A 26,167-nucleotide genomic window follows, 5' to 3' on the forward strand; every position below is an offset into this window, starting at 1 on the left:
ACATTTCCCCAAATCACTTTCCCTGTAGGGTTGGGGTTATAGCTGGCCCAAAGGGAAATCTGTGTAAGACTCAGGAGGTGGATCTGAAACCACCACTTGCTGGACTTCATCACAATTAGAAGTGGTGAATGGCAGGAGACTGAAATGCCGGCAGGTTACGATAGGTCTTCTCCCTCCCTGCTCCACACACACTTTTCTGCTGTTGGTCCTGCTATCCACCTGCTCTAGTGCTTTAGGACAGCTGGTTAGGGTTGCTTCCTGTATCCTGTAATTCCCAATTTGAGATTTTACCTTCCCAGGCCCTCTTACAATTGTATAGTCAAAACTCCTATAAGTATATTTTTAAAAGCTCCTTCTTACATAATACTCACAGTGGCTCTGCTTCCCCATGTGAATCTTGACCAATAGAATATTTTAGTGGACTTTTTCCTTTTTCTAATCCAAGTAAGCTTTTTTATTTGGATTATCCCTTTGCTATTGTTGCTTTTTCTCTTGTCGTTGTCTGTACTGGGTTGAATGGTGTCCCCATCTCCTCCATGGTCAGGTCCACTTGGAACCTAAGAATGTGAGCTTATTTGAAAAGACAGCAGTAGAGGCCAGTGCCATGGCTCCCTAGGCTAATCCTCCACCTGCAGCGCCAGTACTCTGGGTTCTAGTCCCGGTTGGGGTGCCGGTTCTGTCCCAGTTGCTCCTCTTCCAGTCCAGCTCTCTGCTGTGGCCCAGGAAGGCAGTGGAGGGTGGCCCAAGTGCTTGGGCCCTGCACCCACATGGGAGACCAGGAGGAGGCACCTGGCTCCTGGCTTCGGATTGGCGCAGCGCGCTGGCCGTAGCAGCCATTTTGGGGGTGAACCAGCAGAAGGAAGACCTTTCTCTATGTCTCTCTCTCACTGTCTAACTCTGCCTGTCAAAACAAACAAACAAACAAAAAAGGGCAGTAGTAATTCGTTAACTTGAAGTTATACTGGATTATACACAGACCTAATTCCAGTGGCTAGCATCCTTGGGAGAAAGTCACATAAAGACAGAGAGACACACAAGTAAGAAGGCCATGTGATAATGGAGGTAGAGACTGGGACAATGTAGCCAGAAACCAGGGGGTGCCAAGGTTTCCAGCAACCTCCAGAAACCAGAAAACAGGCTTAGAACAGTTTCTCCCTCACTGCACTCAGAAGGAACCAATTTCCTCAAACCTTGACTTCAGACTTCTGGCCTCCTGCACTGTCAGTCAACAGACCTCAGTTACTTTAAGTCACGCAGTTTGTAGTCATGCTTGGTGGCAGCCCTAGGACACTGATACAGCATCTTTTCTTTTTTCCTAACTTCTCTTATCCCTCCAAGTTGTTGATGATAACTTTTATTCTTTGGATTCATGCATTCTGTTCTCTTCAAGTTCCCTTTCTTCTGTTTTTTAAATTTTTGGTCTCTGACTTTCCAGTTGGGGATTTTTATCAGATTACTTGTGAGACTGTATGTAAATGCTTAGAAGTGGAAAAGTAAAAGTTAGTTAGAAACCCAATGCCTTGCTAACTGCTGGTTTCCTCTGAGGAGGATTTGGGCAGTCAGGCAGCATTTCCATGTGGAGGTGGAGGTGTGCCTATTGTCAGCTGATTTACATTGTCTTGCAGAAGACCATTGGGCTTTTTTCAAGAGCTGTCTTCCAACTAATAATCATAAACCAGGCTACTGGAATTATTCATCTTGTTTGTTTAATAATTTTTTTTTGAGGAGAGGGACAGAGAAAGAAAGAGAATTTTCATGCACTGATTCACTCTCCAACTGCCCACAAGAGCTAGGGTTTGGCCTGGGTGGAAGCAGGGAGACAAGAACTCAATCCAAGTCTTTCACATGGGTGCCAGGGACTCACTTACATGAGCTTCCCAGGATATACATTATCAGGAAGCTGGAGTCAGGAGCCAGAGCTGGGCATAAAACCCAGGCACTACCATATGGAGTGTGAGCATCTTAACTAAGTTAAATGGCCACCTCCAGAATTTTTATATAGGGCAGGCTCCCATTACCAATAGGCAGACTCTCACTCAGTCCTCTTATTTCCTCTTTGATCCCAGTGTATCCCATACCAAACTGTGGTTCTATCTCCAAAGACAAGAGATTCTCAGATTCCATATCCCCAAAGAGCAGGCCAAGTCATGGGAGGAAGTTGCTCAGATGCTAGGGGTGTTTGGAGAATAGGACCTCCAACTACCCAAAGAATTACTAGGTTTCCAGCCTTAAACCTTGCCACAGCTAATTTTATGTGTCAGACTGAATGGGCTAAGAGATGTCCAGACTCTTGTAAACATTGTTTCTAAGTGTGTCTGTGAGGTTGTCTCCGGAACAGATGAGTATTTGAGTCAGTGGCCTGAGGAAAGCAGATCTGTCCTCATCAGTGTTAGTGGGCAGCATCCAACCAGGGTGGGCCTGAATAGAACAAGTGGAGGAAGTGCAAAACTGCATTCTCTGCTTGAGAGAAACATCCATCTTTTCCTGCCCTTGTACATCATTGCTCCTGGTTTTCCATCTTACAGGCAATATCATGGGGCTTCTCAGACTCTGCAACTGTGTGAGTCAATTTCCATTCCTTATCTGTCTGTCATTTGTCTATTATCTGTCATCTATCTATCTATCTATCTATATATCTAATCTATTATCTACCCAACTATCTCTATTGTCTCTCTACTTATCATATTTTTATCATATCATATCTTGATCACATCTATTTATTATTTATGTGTATCTCTCTGTCTACCTACCTATCTCATTCATTCTGTTTCTCAGGAGAATCTAAGGATACATCTCATGTCTTCTGTACAAATGTTCATGTTCAGAAGCCCCAGGTCTCTCCAAGCATGTTCAGGAGCACATTAGGGATGGAAATGGGGCTCTACTTTTAATCCGATTAGGATGTCCTAATTGGGCTTCTACTTTGCTAGTTATCAGTCTTCTCTCTTCTTCTAAAAAAGCCTGCTGAATCTTTTGCTCCTGATGTCTCTCTGCCAGTTATTTTGGATTGTGTAACCTGAAGCTTTGTCATTTTTTTAAACTATTGTTTGTTTTTGGTGGAAGAAGAAATAAATACATATGATAAATCGATCGTGTTCAATCTGAAATACCCTTCCAAGTGGAGGAAAGCTTTGGAAGTGATAAATATGTTATGGCATTGATAGTGGTGATGGTTTGATGGTTTCATGATGTTTACTGACCTCCAACACATAAAATTATATGCTTTAAATACCTACACTTTTATATGTCAATCATATCTCAACAAATCTGTTTAAACATGTTATAATCACCTAAAAGGAAGATAAAAATGAGGAAAAGAGCAAAAACTGAAGGTAAGGAAATCAGTAAACAGCAACAATAAAGTTCTCCCAATTTCCCAATCATAGTTCCCATCTTAAAACAAAACACAAGTCAAATAAAGAACAGTTAGAATCCTATTTGGCCTCTAGGTATTTTGACTGCCAAAAGCTTATCATGAAAGTCAAAAGAGAGATAAGATATGCATCTCAATAAACGCTGTAGCTGCTAATAGAAACAGAACACTGGAAGAAGGGGGCTGCTTTACAGGGAGAAGGCCAGCAGATGGTTCCAGGCCCAGGACCTTACCTCACCTGATCCCGACTGAATCTGCCAGAGAAAGGAAAGGGACTTCTTTCATGAGCCCAGGTATGGATGACAGGCCCCTTGGCAAGAGGCTTTAGGGGACTGGATTAGTTTTCTGTTTCAGTGTTACAAATTATCCCAAAATTAGTGGTTTAAAATAACAAACACTTATCATTTCATCAACAGTGTGGGTCAGGAATTCAGAAGCACTTTAGTCGAGTGGCCTTGGCGTGTGATCCCTTATATAGTTGCAGACCAGATGTTGGCCAGGGCTGCAACCCTTGGTAGGCTTTCCCAGGGCTGCAGAATCTACATCCAAGCTCATTCATGTGGCTGTCAGCACAAGGCAGCTGTTCCTCTTTGGCTGTTGGCAACAAGTCCCAGAAGTTCAGGTTGCTCAAGGGGAAAGGAACAAGGCTTCACCTGTGAAGATGTAGACATTTAAGACAACCATATGGAACTTTCTGGATTCCTTACCACTTGGACATCTTTTTTTTTTAATTTGTTTTGCTTCAATCTCTTTTCTTTCTCTCACTGGAAACTATGGTTTAAATGTAGCCTCTAAATTTCATGTGTTAGAGATTTAGTCTCCAGCAAAACAGAGTTGAGAGGTGAGACTCTTGGTAAGTGATTGGGTCATGAGGAAAGTGCCAATGAATGGATTAAGCTATTCATGGATTACTGGTTCATTGTGGCAGTAGCTTCATTACAAAAGCAAGCTATCTCTGAAGCACTTGCTTTGTCTTGCCACATGATGCCTGCCACCAAGCCATGTTCTCTGATTGAATAGGGAAAGCTCTCATCAGATGCTGGCAGCACTCTCTGGGAACTCTTGGATTTCCCAGTCTCCCGAACTGTGAGCTAAGCAGACCTGTGTTCTGTGTAATTACTCAGTTCATGGTATTCAGTTATCATAAGAGGGGATGGACCAAGACACTTACCTTATTTATCCAGTATGTGTGCTTTCTGCTTTGAAGACACCATTAATTTTGGGAAGTGGGGACAAACATTTTCAGTGAGTTATCTTACTTATTCCTTACAGCTCTCTCTTCAGTACTCCCTGAGGTAGGCACTGTCCTTAGTAACATAAATTCATTTTCCTCAACAAATGTTTATCACATACATATGGTACCTCAGGAGCAGGTCCTAAAAGGCACTGAGCTAAGTTCATTTGTTCAATAAACAAATATTATTGAGCACATATGATATTCCAGGCTCCATGCTGAACAAGACATGGTATCTGACCTCTTTCAATTTATGTCTACAACAGGGCTTCCATTCTGGTGGTGGCCCTGATGGGAGATCAAGATGGGGACCCAAGGTCACATAGGAATGAGCTGCCTTACACCTCCCTCATTGAAGATGGAATAACAGGAGGAAGGATGGAAGGCAAGAGGGAATACATTTCCTTTTGGTTGTCCAGCATTGCTCCCTGCTATGGCGAAGAGGTAGGGATGGAAGTAGAATATTCAGTCAGGGAACAGGCGTGTATTTGTCCAACCACTTCCTGAACTGAGTCTCTGGGAAGCAGAGAGAGAAGAGACCCAACTCCACTGCTTTAGGCACAAGGAACTAGCACTGTGTGTCCTGTGGAGGAGAAATGGGACAGGTGTCTGAGGACCAGAACATTTTTCTAGCCTTCCTCTTGTCATCTGTGAAGACAGCTATCCCTCTTGTATCCCTGGCCAATGTACCTAAGGACTGAGAGTCTTGTGATTTGGGGCACTGGACAGAGAGTCAGGTCCATCTGGATGCTAATATGCATGGGCCTTCCAGGAGAAATTAATGCAGGTTTGGAAACAAAACTCAGATGGGATCGGGGCTTTTAGAGCAGAAGACTCAAGCAAGAAGGGAGAAATCTTGAGAGAAAGAGGTGAAAGGAACTAAGGAATCCTTGTGTTTCCAGATGGGGTGGGCTGATTCTGGGTCTGCCGGAGGCTGCGTGGCTGTTGGGAGCTTTTCTGCTCTGTTGCAGTTGTAATTACAGCATCTGAAGGCTTGCGTGACATTGCTAATTTTAGAGAAAATGGGGCACTGATATCTGTAAGAACACTCAGGCTTAGTTTGCCGATTAACACTTACACGTATCACAGAATCAAGTCCAGAAATAGTGTAGGCATCAGGAAATATTATCATTAGAAGGATGTTTGTAACGATGGAAATGAAAAATGTAAATGCCAACTCTTTAAGAGGGGTTTAAAGAGATTAATTGGAATAATAAAACAACTGGAAGTCAAATTGGATATGAAACTCTGCTTTAAAATGAGGACTTCTGTCTGGGCTGTTTTCTTTGGCACATTCTTTTTTTTGGCTAAAATGTAAAAATAAATTAGTGAGCTTCTCAAATTGATGAAGGGCTGTATAACATGGGATATGCTAACCAAGTATTTCTAATTTGTGGTAGGAAAATATATCTTGAAAAAAAGGAAGATATAATAGGAAGACACTAGGACATGTGTGTGTTTAAATATATATTTGTAAATACATAAGCATGTGGGCCAAAGGGAGACAGAGGGATTGGTAATCATTTAAGGGAAAATGCCAATGAAGAAACTGTATTCCTTTGAATATAGGAGCAATGGATTGGTTGCAAGATCACACCAAAAACAGTAGAAGTCAGAATAGGGTTAAAGGAAAAAGAATGAAATGGTAGAATTGGAGATAAGAAGTGAAAGTGTTTAGGCCCAGAGTGAATCATACAAAGCTTTGTTTGTTTTGACTAAGACAGAGAATAATTCGCATGAGAAGAGCTGAAATTAATCATTATTCCTAGAGATAATAGACTGGAAGCATTTTGACCAGAAATGTGTTGTATCTCATCGATGCAGGCTAACATCTTATCAAGTTCCCTGACATTCTATTGTGAACAGTTTTGTTGTACAGTTTATAAACTTCGCTTCTAGGAGGGCTACAAGGAATATGAACTTTGAAGCTAAACTGAGCTGGTTTAGACCCATGTGACTTTGTGCATACGTTGTTTCCCTGTGTCTGGCTCTTCTGTGTGGAAGAGAATAATAGTGTTAACCTTTCAGGCTTGCCATGATTAATGAGGCCATGCATGCATGGCATCTTGGCACATATCACACGCCTGCTAGCACTTCTTCTCTCCCTTTATACAAAGAGGAAAGCACTTATAGAAGTTGAACAATCACAACATGATAGGTCACCACCAGCCAAGCCACCTGACCCTGGCCATAGACCTAACCCCTAAGGTGTATGTCTTTACATGGGATCCTGCATGTAAAGTTTGGATTCTATATTGACAATATTAAAGAGAAATTGTTAGGGGAATTAAGTTAAAATAGAGCATTCAGTTAATACCTGTGACTCTTGGATAATACATCAGTTACTGATAAAAATCATTAACATATTTTATAAGAGAATTTCTAGCCATTACTAGCTTGGAGGAGTCACCTAACTTCTCTGACCCTGTTTTTGCAACTCTAAAATGGGGATAATAATTGCACCTCCCATATTGGGGTGCTAGGAAGATTGCATGAGAGAATGTCAATGTAAGTGTTTAGCAGAGTGTCTGGCACTCAGTTGATACTGTGGAAAAATTAAATAATTGAACATGCAAAAAAAAAATCTCCATCCCTTGTAAAGTGCCTGGGACTCCCGGTGCTTGGCGAGTGTTGGCTCTCAGCCCCAGCTGTGTAATTAATCACAGTACAGTGAACTCTCGATTATCTGCACTAGTGAAGGGCAGAGGCATGGATAATACAAAACAAGGGACAATCTAAAAGTCATTTATATCTTTGGCTTTGGAATGAAGGCAGAGAAAGACACACACACACGCACACACATGCACACACACACACCCTTCTCATTTTCTTGCCAACAGCTTCCCAATTCTCTATCTATCGGCCTCTGGAGGTATTGGGGTAGGGGAACATATCACTTGAAACTTAACCAAGGAGATAAAGGATCTACAAAGCACTTTTTAAAAAACTATGTAACCCATACAAATCAAATTGTCATTATTATTAATGGTGCTGGTGGTAATTAAGAGGAATTAGGCTACCCAGTGGTATGCATATAATATCTGTGATTGTTGGATGAGGCATCAGTTACTTCATTACCAGCTTGGGAGAGTCACACAGCTTCCCTGACCCTTTGCATGCAGATTTTGGCAGCTGAGTAAAGGAATTGATCAGAATACAGGAGGCTGGCTGTTTTCCTCCACAACTCCCTGTACACACCACTTTCTTGTTTGCTGCTCCACACCATGGAGCCACAAAGAGATTTTGAATATATTAAAGATAGAATAAGATTCATTTTTTATAGTCCTCTCCATATCTAAGTAGCACAGTGCTTAGCACATGGTGGGCAGCCACAAAGCACTGTGAGCATGAATGAATGTTATTCAGGCAGATTCTGTTCAGATGAGTGCTGCACTTGGTAGAGTCCTCCACCAGCCAGAGGGCTCTCACTAGGGCATGAGTAGCTGTTGTTTCATCTGGGATAGCGTTAGGGGTCTCCTTCTGAAGACCTCTTGCCCCTCTACAGAAATTCTTCTAGTTCCTTCCTTGAAATATTTGATAGTGACAGTGAAAGTGGAGAGGCTTGGAGGCAAAGAGGTTGCAGTGAAAGATGTGGTAACAGCCTCACAACTCTTAAGGGAAGGATTTTCGGAGCCTTCCAGAATAAATCCCCATGTCTCATTGAAATTTCACTCATTTCATCAACATTTGCTTTGCATGTATCGTTCTCAAATATTGCACTAAATACCAGGGAAACAAATATCCTAGGTTGTATTGTAATTGTTACTAGGTCTGTTTTACCTCCTAGACTCAACTCTTGGAAGACAAGAGCTACATCTTGCTCATCAGTACACACTTAGATCCCTACTGAGCAAGTCACTTTGTACTTGGTTGATGAAAGAATGAAGAGGTTTATAGATGAGTGAGATAGTTTCAGTTTTTCAATGAACTCAGTTTGGTAGGGGTGGCAACACATCAATAAACATTTTCCAGACAATACATGGGATGCTGTATCAGAAATTGTACCAAGGACCTCATCTGTGTGAGCTGAGGAAAGTTCCCAGAAAAAAAAATGGATGAAATGGGTTTTGCAAAACCTAAGATTTAGCCAAAGAAAAAAGAGGAAAGTATTCTAAAAAGGAGCGCTTGCCTGCACAAATGCATGTTATGTTTAGATCTGATCAGAAGAGAGTCTATGCAGAAGATCAGAAAGGGCCGGAAGATGGGCAGGAACCCAGGTGCACTTTCTGCCTTCATTCTTCGTTTGTTTAAATGAAACATAATAGCTATACAAGGGTACTTCAAAAAGTTCATGGAAAATGGAAATAAAAGATGAGTTTATTTTGGACAAAAAATTTTTGAAATCCATGCATAATTTTTTCATAGTACACATTCCATGACCTTTTGGATGTGCACGTGCCTTTGTGAGGTACAGGGTGACTTCAGTACATGCATGCAATGTGTAATGATCAAATTAGGGTAATTGACATATCCATCATCTCAAACATTCATTATTTCCTTGTATTGGGAACATTCAAAATCCTCTCTACAGCTATTTTGAAATATACAATCATTTGGTGTCAACCTAGTTGGTCTTCTGTGCTATAGAATCTAGTCGTTCCTCCCATCCACCTTTATGTCCTCATTCTTATCAGTATATTTCTGTAGATTCATTTATTGAAAGATTACCATTGAATTTTTTCCTGGGTCTTACCATGATGTGGCTACTCCTCTCAGAGATGGTCTTCCATGTCTTTCCTTTGCTCTAGGGGACCCAGGACAGGTGACAGCATGGAGCCAACACACAGTCAAGACTGGCTCCCATTGATGACTGCACCCTGTGCTATGCTCTTTAGCCATTCATTTATAGAGTTTTGACCCATCCATCCATCCATGGATCCATTTATCCATCCATCCATCCACCCATCCACCCACTCAATTAAGAAAGACACACGGTGACCTAGTGGTTTGCACGTGCATATTTATTCATCTGTAGTGAATACAGGAGCTGAAGCCTCCTACAAGAGTGACTTGCACTGGCTTGTGCCACCTACAAAGATTTAACTGCTTAATTTTCTGCACTTTCCCTTTCATCTGGCACCCTCTCTGAATAAATAAAGATGTTCCTGCTCTTCCATCAAGATCCCCCTTGCTGATACCAGACAGGTAAACTTTGCATCCGGAGAAGTCATCGCCAGTGGCAAAGGCTCAGAGTAGGGGACAGGAAGAAGACAGGAAAGAAGTTGCCCCTTTCTGTGTATAGAAGACCTGCTGGAAATCTGATGCCTTTCCTTGGGTCATGAGGCTTCCTTAATATCCGCCCCCAGCACTAAATATTTAATGCTGGGCAAAAAGAGGCAGATGAGGGAGGAAGGGAGGGAGGGAGGATGGGAGGGAGGGGATGAAGGGAGCACATGGCTCTGTATTGGCGTGTTTTCCTCCCACAATGGGAAGGATCCGAATAGAAAAGACCCAGGCACAACATAAATATTTCCTATTATGGAGAAACTAAAGTCACAATGGAATCTGTCATGCTTGTGATATGAGAGATGGACAATATTTCGGGGCTGCTGCCATGCTGGCACCTGAATGGAGTTTATATTTTGTTTATGGAGCTGAATCCGAAGCCTTTTATTTTTTTGGCCCAGCCTGTGTAATTCTTCTTCATGGGAGCTCGAAATGGCTGCGGAGCAGCTCAATATTCCATTTATTTTATTTATAAAAGAAATTCAAAGGCTGAAAAGATGAAGTAATTGACTTACTGGGATGACAGTTAAACCCACTAAATTTAATCTTATCCTCTCAAGTACAACATATCGCGCTCACAAATTATCGCCAGGCACCAGGCAGCCCCGCGCTGCTCACCTAATGCAAATGGAACCGAGGCCTCTGTTATTGTATTATCTGACTTTACTATCAGCATTAATCCGGCTTAGCTCACTTAATGATGCCACTTGTGGCACTCTGAAGGCAGCGGAGAAGTCTATAAACTACTTCCATTAAAATGCAAATCGGGCCCGGCGAGAAAATAAGTGACACAAAAAGTGGGAGAATTGGGCCCCGCGCGCCGGGCCGCCGCCGCCGCGCGCGTGATTCGAGGATGATGACTGATGCCGCGATTATCACCGGCCGCGCGGGCCCAGAAAGGGAGCCAGCCTTGCACGCCGCGCCACAAAAGTGCTCCAACAAGCCGGGGCATTTAATTTCTGGAGAGATTTATATGTTTTTGTTGTCAGGAAATGAACAAATACTTATCAATGTAAAAACTGCTATCTCCCATCTCTCTGCCAGGTTTTTCATACTGATATTATTTGCACCCCATAACACAGGAAATGAAAATCTTCTCCGCCTTGCTCGTCGCCACAGTATCTTCAAATCCTCTGCGCACAGGCGGTACCCTCCCCCCTTCCCCCTGCCCCCCAGCCCCAAACCCCTTCCCGCACTCCCGCCCTGGTAAACAGAGAAGAAAACTTCTGTGGGCTAAGGATGGAGGAATTCCAAGGCTTAGAATTTCCCAACCTGACTTGGGTTTCGGGGCAGGCGAGTGTCAGCTCCCTTCTTCCCAGCGCAGGGAGCCAGGCTGGGGAGGGGGAGAAAGGCGAGGGGCGGGGGCTGGGAATAGCGGCACTCCCGGGTAACATCTGTTTTACTTAAGCAGCCCGACTCGGTTCAGGATGGAAAAGTATCCCCTTTCAGCACGAGGCATCCTGGGCCCTGGGGCTTGTATTGATTCAGAACAGGGCCTCATAAAACACGAGCAGGTGATTTAGTTTCGGGTTTTGATTCCTTTGTTTAAACAGTTTCTCTCAAGTTCTCCTGTGTCAGCCCCAGAATCAGAGTCTCTCCCCTTTGATGTGAGAGCAGACAGGGGCTGCAGGCCTTACACCTCCTGCCCCTTGGTGGGGTGACCATGGACATGGACGCCCCAGTCCAAAGCGTTTCTCACGTTTGCTTCCCGGCCCGGAGCCCATTCTCTGTGGTCAGGCTCTCAAATCCTAGTAGGATTTATGGTGCTCGCAGAGGGATCAATACTACATTTTAAATATTACAATACTTTTATCGAGGCAATATTACAACAAAACATTTCATCCTGTCGTGGGACCCAGGTAACATTGATCTGGCCCTCTCGGTGGTGGGCTTGGCTGGCCATCTGTGTTTCCCGTGACCGAGGACAAACCTAGTGTGACGACAAGCTTGAGTGTGTGCCACACTGGGCTGGCCCTGCCCACTGAGGCCCTGCCCAGAAAGGGGCAGCCTATGAGGACTGGAGGGCATCCAGGGGAGTGCTACAGAGACCGACTCTTCCCCGACTTGGCCATCTTGGCAGGGCCTCCATCTCAGTTCCCTGCGTGGGAAAAAGGAGGGTAAGGTTGGGGGAGAAGAGACAGCCTGAGTGAAAGAAGTTAGGATTAAGGATGAGATCTATCGCCTCGCCCATGCCATAGACCATCCTCCCCAAGACTCTGTCAGTCCTCCCAGGGTGCATTGGTCATGTTGCCTTGTAACAGCCCCAGCCTGTCCACCTCCCTCCCTCACTGGGCTGGAGGGAGCTGCATCTTGTTTGTTATCCCATAGGCAGTGCTAAGATAAGCTGTGGCCCCCACAGTGTAAGCTCTGTGTGCTCCATGAGGGCTTGTTGAATGGCTAAAAGAAGGGTGGGTGTGCTGGGTTTCTGTCCCCCTTACGATGCGTATGTTGAAATCCAGTCCCCAGTGTGATGGTCTGAGGAGGGTCCTGAATGGGGTTAATGTCTTTGCAAAAGAGAGACCCCTCCATCTGCCCCACCCCACCTCCCCTGGTCTCCTCCATCATGTGGAAACACAATGACTAAAACCAGAAAGCCAGTCTTTCCAGAGACTGAATTTGACAGCACCTTGTTCTTGAACTTCCCAGCCTCCAGAACTGTGAGAAATTCCTGTTGTTTATAAGCCACCCTGCCTATGGGGTTGTGTGATAGCAGCCTTGCAGATAACACAGTCGCTGGCTTGCCCTCACACAGAAACAAAGACACCTCCAGGCTTTCTCCAGCCTTCTGAACTTGGCTTCCCCAGCTTCAGCAACTATGGCATCATACCCGAGTTTGTACCCTGGCCTCCCCACTTCAAAGTTGTGCTCCTTGAGAGAACCACTGGATAGAGCTAAATCTTGGTGCCCTCCTCTCTTAATTGGTACTAGGAATACCTGGCACATGGAGCTACTGAGACTTTGAGGAGAGGATGTTTGTTAATGGCGCTCAAAGGTGGCATCCAGTGCTTGCTCTTTCTCTGTGAGTGCCACTGAGGTGAGTGTAGTGACTGTTTTGTTTTGAAGTGACTGTTTTTGAATGTTTGTATCCATTCACAACAGAAACAAAATTAATTCAAACCATTTCCTCCATTTAAAAGTCTAAATTTCATACCCCCCTCGCTTAAAAAAAAAAACAACTCTGGCACATGTCTTCTGAGAGTGATTCCTGTGCAATAGAATTGGATATATCTGAGCTCCGTGGTGTTTATCTGCTTGTTCATTATTCCATGGGTATTTACAGCATGCTCATTGTGCTCCACTGAGCAGTGGCACAGAGCAGTGGGCAAGACAGACATGATCAGGGCAGGTAGGGAGCTCCTATTTTCATGAGAAGGGCCAAGAAAGACAACAAATAGCAAATCAAGACTTTAACTGCAAATCATGACAAATGCTATGAAGGAAATGGAGAGGATAATACAATAGAGAAGATTACACACACACACACACACACACACCCTTATATTGTGGATACTTGACCATCTGAACAAATGTGAAAACACCAAGTGTTTGTGTGTGACACCAAGTCAGCCTCCAAAACAACTGGTTTCAGTTAAACTATAGCTATATAACAAAACACCCCCAAGCTTAGTTACTCCAAATAGCAACAACATTTATTTTGCTCATGAATCAGCAATTTTGGCAGGGCTCGGGCCAGCAGTTCATCTCTGCTCCACTTGGCATCAGCTGGGGGCTTCAAAGCTGGAGCTGGGATCATCTGGAAGCCCTGTCACTTCATGTCTGGAGTAGACACTGCCTGCCAGCCAGGACCTCAGCTGAGGCGGGGCTGGGATACTGGGCCTGTCCGTGGGACTGCCTGGCTTCCTTATGGCCCCAGGGGCGGGGTTCCCAGGGAAAACACTCTAAAAGAAAGTGGGTCCCATGAAAGCTGTGTTGCTTTTTATGACCTAACCCTGAAAGTGTCCAGGAGTGTGTGGACATAATCTCAAACCACCCAAAGCCTCGACTGAAGCGAGGAGAAACATTAGTTTGGAAAATGGCATCAAGCATACTTTCTTCCGTACACCATGCTGCTTTCCAGTGGGTTCCCCTTTGTCTGGTCTCTCTGCAGTCTATCCACCTTGCTGTGGCAGCTGCCCTAGTCTCCTTCATTGTTCTCTCATTGTTTGGTGGCCTTCAGTTGTCTGCTGAGCGAAGCCCAAGCTCCTCATCCAGACATTCAAAATCCTGGCACAGCGGACCTTAGCATCCCTCCACGTACAAAGAGATGAAAGCTGAGATGGCTCCAGCCAGGGTGGGGCATGTACATTCACCTAAATGATCCACACTGTGTGTTTCATTGCTACTTCCTCTGTCACAGTGCTTCTCAGACCCGGATTCTATTCTTCAGACTCCTGCCTCTTGGAGGAAGTCTTTTCTGATCATCTCACTAGTAGCAATGGTCGTAGGCCACATCAGTTGAGTACTCACTGTATGTCAGATTTCACTAGAGGCCTTGCATTCATTTTCATTAATGCTTACAGCAACCTTGAAAATTCCTATTTACCCCTTGAACAGCTGAGAAGACTAACACAAAGAAAATTCTTTGTGTAGGAGGCACATTTTATATCCAAATCTATCCAACTGCTCCAAGTCCAAGTCCTTTCTAGTCTAATGTCTATAAAAAGCCAACAGAGTCTCTGTAAGATAGAAAGTGCTAGGACGTTAAAAGCACCAGGTGGTTCAGAGCTCTTTGGGGGCCGAGCTAATCAGGAACTTTATGTGCATGACGTCAACAGAGCAATAAACAGACCTGGTCCAAATCACAAGCTTTGGTTTGTCTGTTAGCTGCCTCAAGCTCCAAGTCAGCCACGCTCTGTGTACTTTTCATGATTTCCTTAGGCCTCCCATTCTCTGACTGGAAAGTCACGTCTTAAGGCCTTAAGGAACAGGAGAGGTAAAAATGGGTGAGCAGGTTAGGCAGCCTGGCTATTTGTTCTACTTCAGCAATTTTGTAATACGTTTTTATGGGGCTAGATTAAAAAAAAATTATGGCCATGAAGTCAACCCTTTCCCGTGTGTCTGTCCCTTCCAATGAGCCATTGCTGTCTCTGTTTAGAATGAGGAGAGGGTTCTGATGTGCCCTGGCCTTGTAACCAATCAGTGGGAAGGAGTGGTGGGAGGAGGGTGCTGAGACCAGGCCTTAAAGAGCCTTGCAGCTTCTGCCCCACCCTCTCGTGATTCTGCTCCGAGGCTGGCACGCTGAGAAGAAACTCCCTTGAGGAGCCACGGATAGAGAGAAGCGCAATCCTCTCTGCTCTCCCAGCTCTCCAGCTGAGCTCAGCCCCCATCTCAATGCTGCTGTGCAAATGAGAAAGCAGTGATTCACTTATTTGAAAGGCAGAGTGACAGCAAAAGAGAGAGATAAAGATCTTTCCTGAATGGGTTCCCCCAACAAATGCCCACAAGAGCTGGGTTTGGGCCAGGCAAAAGCCAGAAACCAAGAACTCCATCCATGTCCCCCATGTGGGTGCCAGGGATCTATGTACTTGAACAATCATCTGCTGCCTCCCAGACATGTTAGCAGAAGCTGGTTAGGAAGCAGAGGAGCAAGGCTGGATCCCAGGCATTCTGATATGGGATGCAGCGTTCCAAGTGGGGGCTTAACCTACTGTGCCATAATGTCTGCCTCTGTAGTTTTTTAAGCTGCTATATTTTGATGTGGTTTGTCACACAGCAATAAATAACTCATGGGGGAGATTCTACTGACAAAAGGAAATTTGAAGATCCTTTGGAATTCAGGTGTGGAAAGAGGTTTTTGCTTATAGGAACTGAATGGGATGGGATGAGAGAGAATTCGTCATCTCCAGGGAATCCATAGAGTTGAAAGGAAGCAGGCACTTGTGACATATTCAGACCAAGAGTTAGTATGCAAATGCTGAGTCAAATGGGAATCCTAGCACCAGAACTTGCAGGCCTGGGAGGGCCTTCTGAAACCAGGGTTTATAACTAGTTTTCCTCATTTTCCAACTCCAGTTACTGGGTGGTAGCTGCCTAGAGGGTTGTGTGGCGCATTCTGAGGCTTCGTCTGTTCTCAGCGGAAAAGACAGTTGTGATCTATTTGAGACATCTGCCTCGGGTGACCCTGACTGTGCTGCATTTGGAATGCTTCCCACTTTTTTTCTGACTGGGTTATCTTTCAAGGTTGTTTTTTTATGTCACTTCCTTGGCAAGGTCTTCCTTGCCTAAAGCAGAATGCCTCCCGCAAATGTCTCTTGATGCACATATGTGTCATAATTTGTCATTATATCTGTATGTGTAGTCATCTTTAATGATCCTTTCTCACAATACCTTCATATAACAGCAAGCTCCCTGAAGGCAGGGCTATGTCTCTTTCTTCCCAGTTGTTTACCCAGGACCTAGTACAACACAGTAGGGTGCTCAATACTTTGGTTGAATAGATGAGTTAGAGACAGCAGGGATATAGAGTTTCACCAATCTGAACTAAGCCATCTCCTCTCTGTCCTCTAAGTGGTTGGAATCCTCTAAGTGGTTAGATCACCTTTCCAAATCACATAATCTGTGAAATTCCTACTCCAGTGCTCTTTCTAAAACAAAGCACATAAATGCATTTCAGAGACCAGAAGCTACAGGAGGAAAGAGACTAAGATTGTGCTGAGAGACTGAAATGGTGCTGCTGCAGCCAATTTGCTGAAGGTAAAAAAAGTGCTCAGTCAAGTTAACATTTTCCTGTTTTATAGTGATGTTTGGCCAAGATGTGAAAGGTGTTGTGGGGTAGCACCTTGTCGTAATCATGTGAGGGATGTTCTGTCTCAGATTTTGCTTCTGCCCTCGTTAACACATATGGGAGACTGTGTTTGGTGCAATGGTTCAGATGACTCTTGGAACACCTGCACCCCATATTGGGGTGTCTGAGTTCCAGTCCCAACTCTACTCCCAATTCCAGCTTCATTTTTTTTTAAAGTCTTATTTATTTGAAAGGGATGGAGAGAGAGAGAGAGAGAGAGAGAAGAGAGATCTGCTGGTCCAATCCCCTAATGGCTAAAAGAGCCAGGGCTGGGCCAGGCAGAAGCCAGGATCCAGGAACTCTATCCTGGTCCCTCACATAAGTGGCAAGGGCCAAAGTATTCAGACCATCATCCAGTGCCTTGTCAGGAACATAGCAGGAAGCTGGATTGGAAGCAGAGCAACCAGGACACAAATGGCACTGATATACGATATGGGATATGGGATGCTGGCATTGCAAGCTGTGGGTTAATCTGTTGTGCCACAGCATCAGTCCCTCTATTTTCCTTTTAATGAGCAGCCTGGGAGGCAGATAGTGACACTTGGATCCTTGTCACCCATGAGTTCCTGGTTTCTGGCTTCTCACAGATATTTGGAGAGTGAATAGCAGATATGAGCTCTCTCTCCTTTTTTTTTTCTCTTTCAATTAAATAAATAAATAAATAACATACAAATGGGATGTTCAAGAGTCAAATGAATGTTTACTTGTAGCATCCTCTGTTCCGGGGGAAATAAATTATATAGGATAAGACATTTTCGTGCCCCCAAATAACTTTTAGATATTACTGTTTTGAAAAGAAGATGAAAAATAAAGATAAGTGAAGACATTTTTCTCACCCTCAGAGGTAGCAAGAGTAAAAATAAGTAAATTTGCACAGGTTCAAAGCCATCATTTTATTTGACCTGGGGAACTTCCTGTATCTCCCAGAACCTTCATGGATGACAGAGCCAGTTTACTCTTAGCAAAGCCTTTTCTTCTCAGGGATGGCCAGTGTTTCCTGAGGGGAGCTGCCTGTTTACTGGGCTCCTGAAGAATGGAGGTAGCAGGAGAGAAGGCCCCTCCTCCCAGCCCCCACCCCTTATAGGCACCTGTAGCAAGAAAAATGTGTGGCGAATGTTTGCAACAGCTGAGGTTATGATGACTTGTGGGCTTTCAAAAGTGATAGGACACAGCAAGTTTACTATTTTCTTGGTTAAAAAGTTTTATTCTCTCTTTATGAGAAACGTCTCTCCCCAGCTTTACCCTCCAGGACAGGAATCGGCAAATTTCTCCCCAAAAGGGCCAAATTGTAAATATTTTAGGTTTTTGTTCCAACTCTGCCATACACATATCTCAAAAACAGTCAATGGGTAGATGAATCATTGAGGCTCTGCTCTAATAAAACTTTATTTATAAAAACAGACAGAGCTCTGGCTTTGGGCCGTGGGTTGTAGTTTCCCAACCAGCTTTAGAAGATTGGAGTCAGAGCCTTTTTTTTATGAAAGATTAAAATTTTAGTCGCTGATTTCTGAAGATTGCTTCTTGCCTCCAGATATGTAAGTAATATAAGCAGCAGAGTATAGTCTAATTTCCATGATTTTAAAGCTATTAAAACAAAAAAGACTCAGTTCATTGTAACTTTAAAATGAAGGGACACTCTCTACTGTAAGAAACTGTTAAAAAATTAAAATGATGCATAATTTCCAAATTCTGCTTCTATGCAGTGGCCCTCTTGCCTGTGAACTTTTCAAGTAGAATAGCTATTATTTCCCACTGATGAACCACAAATGGGCTGAAGATATTTGCATACCTTTTTAAACACTATATATACAAGTACTCTAACCTCTGATTCTTCTTACCAAATTCCATTTAATTTGTCATTAATTAGTAAATTGGTATGTGAAATGCTGCAAAGCATCTTGGGTGAAATAGCCAGCATGATGATTATTCTTTTGGAAGCTATCTGAAATTGTTACTACTGAGAAATTTCCATGAAAATAGAAGGGTCTTTGGAGCTGTTCTTTTAAAATAAGAATAAAATGAGCCAAATGGGGAGAACAAATAAAGGCAATAATAAATCAAGGACAAAAGACAGGAAACTAGTCCCCAAAAAGTATCTAGGAAGAAACTATATTAGCTGGTGGGTTTTTTGTGTGTGTGCATGCAAAGAATAGGTGCTTCATCAACTTTCCTTTGAAGATGGACTAAAAACAAAACTAACTTAAAGCAAATCCTAGAGTACACCTTCAGAAGTCCAGTTAGTATTTGCTTTAAGAATCTTCCAATCTCAGAAAGCCTTTATGAAAGGAAGCAAGGGTGGGGGCGATCTTGGCCGATTGTAGGCAAGTGGCTTCCTTCCTTTCTGTTGCTCTCAGCATATGGATTTGCATTTATGTTGTCAATTTAGACTCATTGCTTTGAACCAGTATCATTGTCTCTCTCTCCTCCCTACTTTTGTTTCCTTTCTTGATTTCCTTCTTCTCTCCCCTTCTTTTCTTTCTTTCACTTAAAGCCAAGCCAAATGCACCTTCCCGATAGATGGGATTTTGCCCCCACGTTGTTTCCAGTGCTTAATTCCTCCTTACTTCCACCTCCGGAACCAAGTCCAAAAGAAAGGCAAGTCTCTTTGACCCGCTGCCCTCCCTTTCCTGCCTTCTCTTCTCCAGGGTTTCAATGCTTGATTGAACGGTGTGTTAGGTTCACTGAACTTGGTCTTGGCTTCAGTTCCAAACAGAGACAAAGTCCGCTTCCAGGCCGATTTCCATATGAAAGCAACTGAGATCTCTCCCCATTTTGGAATTCCAGGCAGCACCCTGGGCTCCGACTTCTCAAAATTACACAGCCCAACTTTCCCAACCCCCACATCCCAGCCTGCTGCAACCTCCTCCACTCTGCTTCTTGGCCACTCGATTTCCAGCCCTACCAGAACAGGACCATGGCCACAAGAGAGCTGCGGTGAACTCAGCCCAAGAGCAACCGCTTCCTGTTTCTCCGAGGCCTGTGATGTAAGAGAGAAATTTGTTTTCGAGGGCTCGAGACGGGCAGCGGGAGGTGGGAGGTCCCATCTAGGATGGAGAGAGTGGACCAGTCAATGTTCCTTAGGGCTGCATTTCAGAAAACCCCATTGCCAACTATTGAGGAACAGACATAGCCCCGTTAAGGAACTAACCCAGCTCTCCGTGAGCTGCCTCCAAAATGTCTGCTTTACATCCAAGATGGATTTTGCCGTACTGGAAAATGATAACAATAACGACGATGTTGCTCCATTCCATTCCATTTCTGTGTAAGCAAATGTGAGTTGTTTGGATCCTAAAAGATGCTGTTAGCAAAAGTAATATCCCCTGGAAGGCTGGAAGGAACCTAGCAACCCCATCTCTATTCCTAACTGCAGAGATGCGTATGGGTTAACAGGAAAATCACCCTCCGTCTCATTTACCTATCATCAAAGCAATTTCAGAAATTGCTGGCATTCAAATGGGACCTTAATTATTTCCTGGTCTGTGTTCATGTCGATGACTTGATGTTTTTGCTCAAGGGACTTTCCAATATTCCTACCTGGTCACATCTCAGTTATGTACTTTTCTATTCCTTCTTCCTTTTGTTGGGAGGTGGGGAAGGCAGTGATGTATAGACTTCCAGTGGCACAAACACTGTCATTGTTTTCAATATGCCTTCTCAAAATGTCACTCCTGTAGTGGGGTGCTGTTGTCTGGAAGACTAGAAATATGGCTATGATTTAGACACCACAGAGCTGACATGGAATCTCTGCCATGGGTGTGAGCATAAAGAGGTGCACCTGTGTGTGTGTACACAGTTCCTGTACAGGTGGTACATTTCCAGTTGGCGTGTGCATAAAGTACCAGAGATGTTTGGGCGAGTGTGTGAGATGCACAGGGATTTGCACATGTATACATATATATATACGTATATATATGTGTGTGTATATATATATATATATATATACATACATCATGCATTTGTCTAAGTGGGAACGTCAGGAAGTGTGTGAATGTGCAAATCAGTAAGCAGAGTCCTGCCAGCAGGAACCCTGGCTTGGTCCTTGCAAACCTCTTTGTTAGAGTTGCATTCCCAGTGGGCACCAAGCCTCAGCCAGTGCCTGGAGATGCTGTGTTGTGCTCTCCTGAAAGGAGAAATGACTGAAACGCAGGATGTCTGTTGCTGCAAGCTCAAACTAAGTTGTGCCGGTCAGGTCCCCGAGAAACAGCCTGGCCATCACTGCCGACACAGCCCTAAGCAGAAACACATGTGCACGCCTCTGCCTCAGAATCCAGTGGCCTTAAGGAAATGGATCTCTGTGGAAGACTGAAGGAAGAAAAACTGAATCAGCTGCACACCGCTTGCCGTGAAGGTGCCTGGTGTCATTTGTTATGTTGGCTGGGTACCTTCTCTATGCATTATAATAAAATAATCTCCTCTCGTTTTATCTGCAGACACGTTATTGTCCTGCATCTGGCCTGGGTAATGAATTCATACACAGATGGGTGACAACAAGGAAGAAGAGTTTAAGTATTTCGACAGTGTTAATATTGATCACAGAATAGATTAAGAGACAGCCGGGAGGAATTTCTTCACGGGATCAAATTCTCCCTCTTCCCCCAGCACCCCGGAGACAGCCAGCAGCCATAGACACCAGCATTTATCAATGCAACAATTTCGACTCTCGAGCAGAAAGCCTCCCATCTCAGAGATTTTGCATCCAACAAATCACTGCATTTTGTCCTTAAATTCAACATTTTGGCAGGATTGTTGGACTGTGGGATAAGGAGATGAAGAATTTTCAAGCCAGGATTTCCCACCCCCAGCTGCTGCACACTGAACTGCGTTGTCCACGGAGAGGTGGTGATGATTAATCACGTCCAGTTCCCGGGGACCCACTCTGCCCATCCCCCTCCCTTCCCATTCACTCCCCCTCTCCTAGGCTTCTATGACAGTGAGAATGATTTACTGACTAGTTGAGGATAACAGATTTCAGGTCTTAGGTCCAATCTGCTTTAGTGTCTTTTAAATAAACAGACCTGGCCTTGCCTTGGGCACTCACACCATTGCCTTTTCCGAGGCCTTTATCCAGAATGGTTTGTCTCAGTTCCCAGACCTTTTTTACTTCGCTTGGTCCCCGATCCTACAGCCTTAATGCTGTGACCTAGTTCATGGACTTGCTTCCCTCACTCTGACCTCTGACTTCCCTTCTCAGCCACCACTCTCCCGTGTCCTGTTGGACATTTTGTTTGGAGGCTCAGGGGAAATGCCCTGCTGGGTTCTCATTGGTTGCAGGGCTGGAACCCCAACTCCCAGCCAGCTTTGGCTGTGCTCTGAGAATTGCTAACAAACAAGGAGGAAGAGGGCTGTGGTTTGCTGAGGATCTACGGCATGCCAAGTGCTGTGCCAAGGAGCTTTATATATGTTACCTGATCCTCACAGCAGTTAAGCAGCACGGCCCCCAATGAGCCTTTGCAGCAGCTGAAGCTAACAGAGTTGAAAGAACTTGCCCAAGGTCACTCAGCACAGGTGGTGGAGGGACTAGTAAAAGCACACATCTACCTGCTTTCTGTTGTCTGGCTTTGCCCTATAATCTTAATCTCAATCATAGCAGCATCTCCTAAGCATTTACATCTGTTAAACTTTGTGCCAAATCAATTGTATAGAGGGAGTGCCAAACATACATGAAAAATTGGAATTAAAAGATGAATGCATTTTGGTGCAAAATTTTTAGTCTATGCCTAGGTTTTTCATAATATGCATTTTTCAAAAACTTTTTAAAAAAGAGATTTCTTTATTTGAACAGCAAAGTGAGAGACAGAGAGAGAGAGAGAGAGAGAGATCTTCAATCTGCTGGTTCATTTTCCAAATGGTGGCAACAGCCAGGAGTTGGCTAGGCTGAAGCCAAGAGCCTGGGACTCTACCTTGGTCTCCTACATGGTGGCAGGGGCATCTTCCGCTGCCTTTCCCAAGCACATTTGATTTGCAGGGATCTGAGCTTGAGCTGGGTCTTGAATCAGCACCCAGATATGAAATTGCCAGCATTGCAAGCAGAGGTTTAATGTGCTGCACCACAATGCCTGCCCTCCATGGACTTCTGGAAAATTCTTCTAGGCAAGGATTTCAAAAATTTTTTGTGCCCACAGAAACTTTTCTTTTAGTCCTATTTTCCACAAACTTATTTTGAAGCACTCTTGTATTATTTTCTTACACTTCAAAACACTGAGATTAATTCACCTACCAAAAAAATCTACCCTTTAAAAAAAATTCAGTGTTTTTTTAAAAAATGCATCCACATAGTTCTGCAACCATTGCCATTACATTCCAGAATATTTCCTTTGTCCTCCTAGAAAGCTACATTATCCATCACCAGTCACTCACAACTTCCTTCTCCCCAGTCCCTGACAACCTCTTGTCCTCTTGCTGTCTCTATGGTTTGCTTATTCTGAACATTTCCTACAAATGGAATCAAACAACGTGTGTCCTGTTGTATCTGGCTTCTTTCCGTTAGCATGGTGTTCTCAAGCAGTAGCATGTCTCGGTATTTCATTCTAAACTGATTCACGGACAGATTAAAGGAACTTTAGGTCATGTCCTAGGAAAGGTCCCCAAATACAATCTCTTTGCATTTGTTTTTCAATTTAAGTTGCTTACTGGCCATCCTATATAGGACAGGACCTTTCACCAAAGGATGAAAGATCTCTCTCTCTCTCTCTCTCTCTCTCTGACACACTCTCTCAAATACATAAAAATGAATAAATGAACATGGGATAGAGGGGAAAGCATGATGCGAGGCACATCCCACCAGGTTTCCCCCTAGGCCGTGGTCACCCATAAGGTCTCACTGGTCTCCATTTCAAAACCCTGCCTCTCAGCCTAGCTCCAGAAGGCTTCCCTCATCCAACCTCAGCCCTCCAGTGTTCCCCTAGAGCTCAGAAGTTTTTCAGCACAACCTAGGGCCATGGTGTGGCAGGGGAAGTTGTTGAAGAGAAGCAGCGTTTTCTAAGGGGGCATTGGATCACACTTCTCAATATATCCATTCAGGTCAGTCAGAGCTGGGGGGCAGGAGCAACAGTGTTTCCTTCCCCTGGAGGGATTCCAAGGCCCAGGTGGTCAATGGAGGATAAAAGCATAAGAATTAAAGAACAAGTCAGGGGTGGGAGTTGTGGCATAGTGGGTTAAGCCACTTGGGATGTCCACATCCCCTATCAGAGTATCTGGGATTAAGTCCTACCTCTGCGTCTGATCCAGATTCCTATTGATGTAAACCCTGGGAGTCCTACATGATGACTCAAGTACTGGTTCCTCCCAGCCAGCCTCATAGGAGATCTGGATGGAGTTCCTGGCTTCTGACTTTGACCTGCCATAACTGGGTGTTGTAGATCTCTCTCTCTCTCTCTCTCTTTCTCCTTCTTTCTCTGTCACTCTACCTTTCAAATAAATAAAAATGAATAAAACAAAATTTTTAGAAGAGTAGGCTATATATTATGGTGGTGACTTTTTCAATCAACAAAACTATATTTTATGCTGACCTGCCGTGACTTCAGTTTACTTCAAATAATAAAATTGCAGAGCCTACATAATACAGCATACAGCCCAGTTCCTTGCCTTAAGGTCTTCCATTCAGAGTGGGGAGCTAGAAAATGCACAGGGGAAGTCCCTGGCCATGGTAGGTTCTGCACACTCTGTCACACACTGGTGTTGATGGTAGATGTCAGAAGAATGAATGACCATTGTGGCAGCAGGCCTGAATCCATCTCTCTACTGGAAGAGGAGGCTTTTGAGAGAGGCTGAGACTTAGGGAAACAGTCAAAAGGAGATACATGCAGAGAAAACACCAAAGGAAAAGCACAAAGCTAGGTCTAAGTTAGATACTGTTGGACAAAGTCATGTTGGCTGGCTGGAGTTCAAAGTATCCTGGGAGGAGACTAATGAGGGAAGTGGGGTTGGGCCCATGGCAGCACAAAGAATAAGGACTTTGTTCAGTAAGCAAGCAAAATTCAGACCTGGGGAACTCTGGCAGGGTCAAACTGAGCATGATGCTTTCTGTTGGCAAATCACATCAGGTAACTGGGGAAAAGTGTTCTGACTTATGGCTCTCTGAAAGAATGGCTTGAACCTAGGGTAGGGCTTGCTAAGGGTGGCATGTCCACAGATAACTGGAGGATGTTAAATAAAATGCAGGTAACAGGAAAGCACTGAGAGTCAACCTCAGATAGGCTGGTGCAATGACCAGTAGGGTGAATTCTGAATGCGTGAGGGACAGGTGGATGTCACTACTTTGGGTTGCCCATTTGGGTGGCCAACTCAGGGATGTGGGTTCAGGAACAAGGATTGACACACTGAACTAGCGTCTAGAACAGACTGTGCCTATATCTGAGTTCAAGAAATTTGTCTGGAATTCAGCTCAAAATCTGGATGATTCAGAAGGTCCACTTATCAAAACTGTATGAGAAATTTTTATTCTGATGATAGCTACCATTTATTGGACTCTCATGTTCAGGGTACAATATGTATGTGAACTTCTAAGTTCATGATCTTATACTTCAAGAAACTGTTCAGAGAGGTTGAGTGGCTTGCCCAGTGTCACACAGCTGGCAAGCAGATGGCGAGACTAGGGCTCAGTCCTTGTGCAGCTAGCATCAAAGCCCTTGCTCCCTCCCTCACGCATACTGTGGGTGAATAGGTTTCCAGATGTTGTGTTCACAGAGAAGCATCTGTGCATATTTTCATCCCAATCATCCTATATTTGACTTCTTAATCCATACATGAGGAATACAACACAGTCCTGGTTATATTTCCTTGCTTTGGCCTAATACGGGAATACCAGGCTGCATTTGAATACTAGGCAGACTGGAGCTGCTTCTCAGAGCTTTGAGCAGGAGTTCAATCAGTGGTCTCCATTTGTATCCATGAATCTGATGCCACTACTGTTTGGCTGAATTTTTCTGTAGTTGCCCAACTATCTTGTGCTAGTATCTACTGTAATATTTAAGGTTAATTTTCATATAGGAAAATGTCATCATTTCAAGCAGAAATCCCTCTTTTAATTTTATAGCTTTTTCTGCACCCAGGCCTTTTGGTTCACAATATTCATTGTGAGGAGTAAAAGCATGCATGTGTGTATAAGCATGTACATGTGCTTACATGAAGGTGTACACACACACACACACACATTCAACCTTTGTTATTGGAAAAGAGCAAGCAGGAATAGGGAGTGGGACTTGGTCAGTCCCACAAAAACCTCTGCCCGTCTGATGAGGCCCCTGGGGAGGCCATGCTGAGGGGTGGGGCACCAGGGTGGAGGAGGGCTGCCCCCTGACCTTTCCACCCAGGATTCTGGCACCAAATTTTACATTCCAGGCATCCTCTCGGAGGGCACTGCTTGGGGTATGAGCCTGCTCACATCAGGCCGGGAAATTTCATCCATATGTTTCTGATTCATTTACACTCATAAAAATGTGATTTTTAAGAGCAATGTGACATGCAATAAGCTTTCTAGGCTGTCTCTCCTGCTCTGTGTCTCTGTTCAGTGGAGAATTTTGCCAAAAGAAAACCAATTCAGACTGCAAGC

At 44.1% G+C, this 26,167-nt stretch overlaps 1 long non-coding RNA gene across 1 annotated transcript; it reads left to right on the top strand.

Moving 5' to 3' along the window:
* Positions 1-19,374: 19,374 nt before the first annotated feature.
* Positions 19,375-25,341, top strand: LOC108176830 (uncharacterized). The gene is made up of 3 exons (XR_001793558.4): positions 19,375-19,601; positions 20,807-20,965; positions 21,048-25,341. It is a non-coding gene; the product is annotated as an uncharacterized LOC108176830 (long non-coding RNA).
* The last annotated feature ends 826 nt before the right edge of the window (positions 25,342-26,167 follow it).

The sequence above is a fragment of the Oryctolagus cuniculus genome, chromosome 3, assembly GCF_051225735.1.
Source record: "Oryctolagus cuniculus isolate XC-2025 breed Fujian yellow rabbit chromosome 3, ASM5122573v1, whole genome shotgun sequence".
Classification (NCBI taxonomy): Eukaryota; Metazoa; Chordata; class Mammalia; order Lagomorpha; family Leporidae; genus Oryctolagus; species Oryctolagus cuniculus.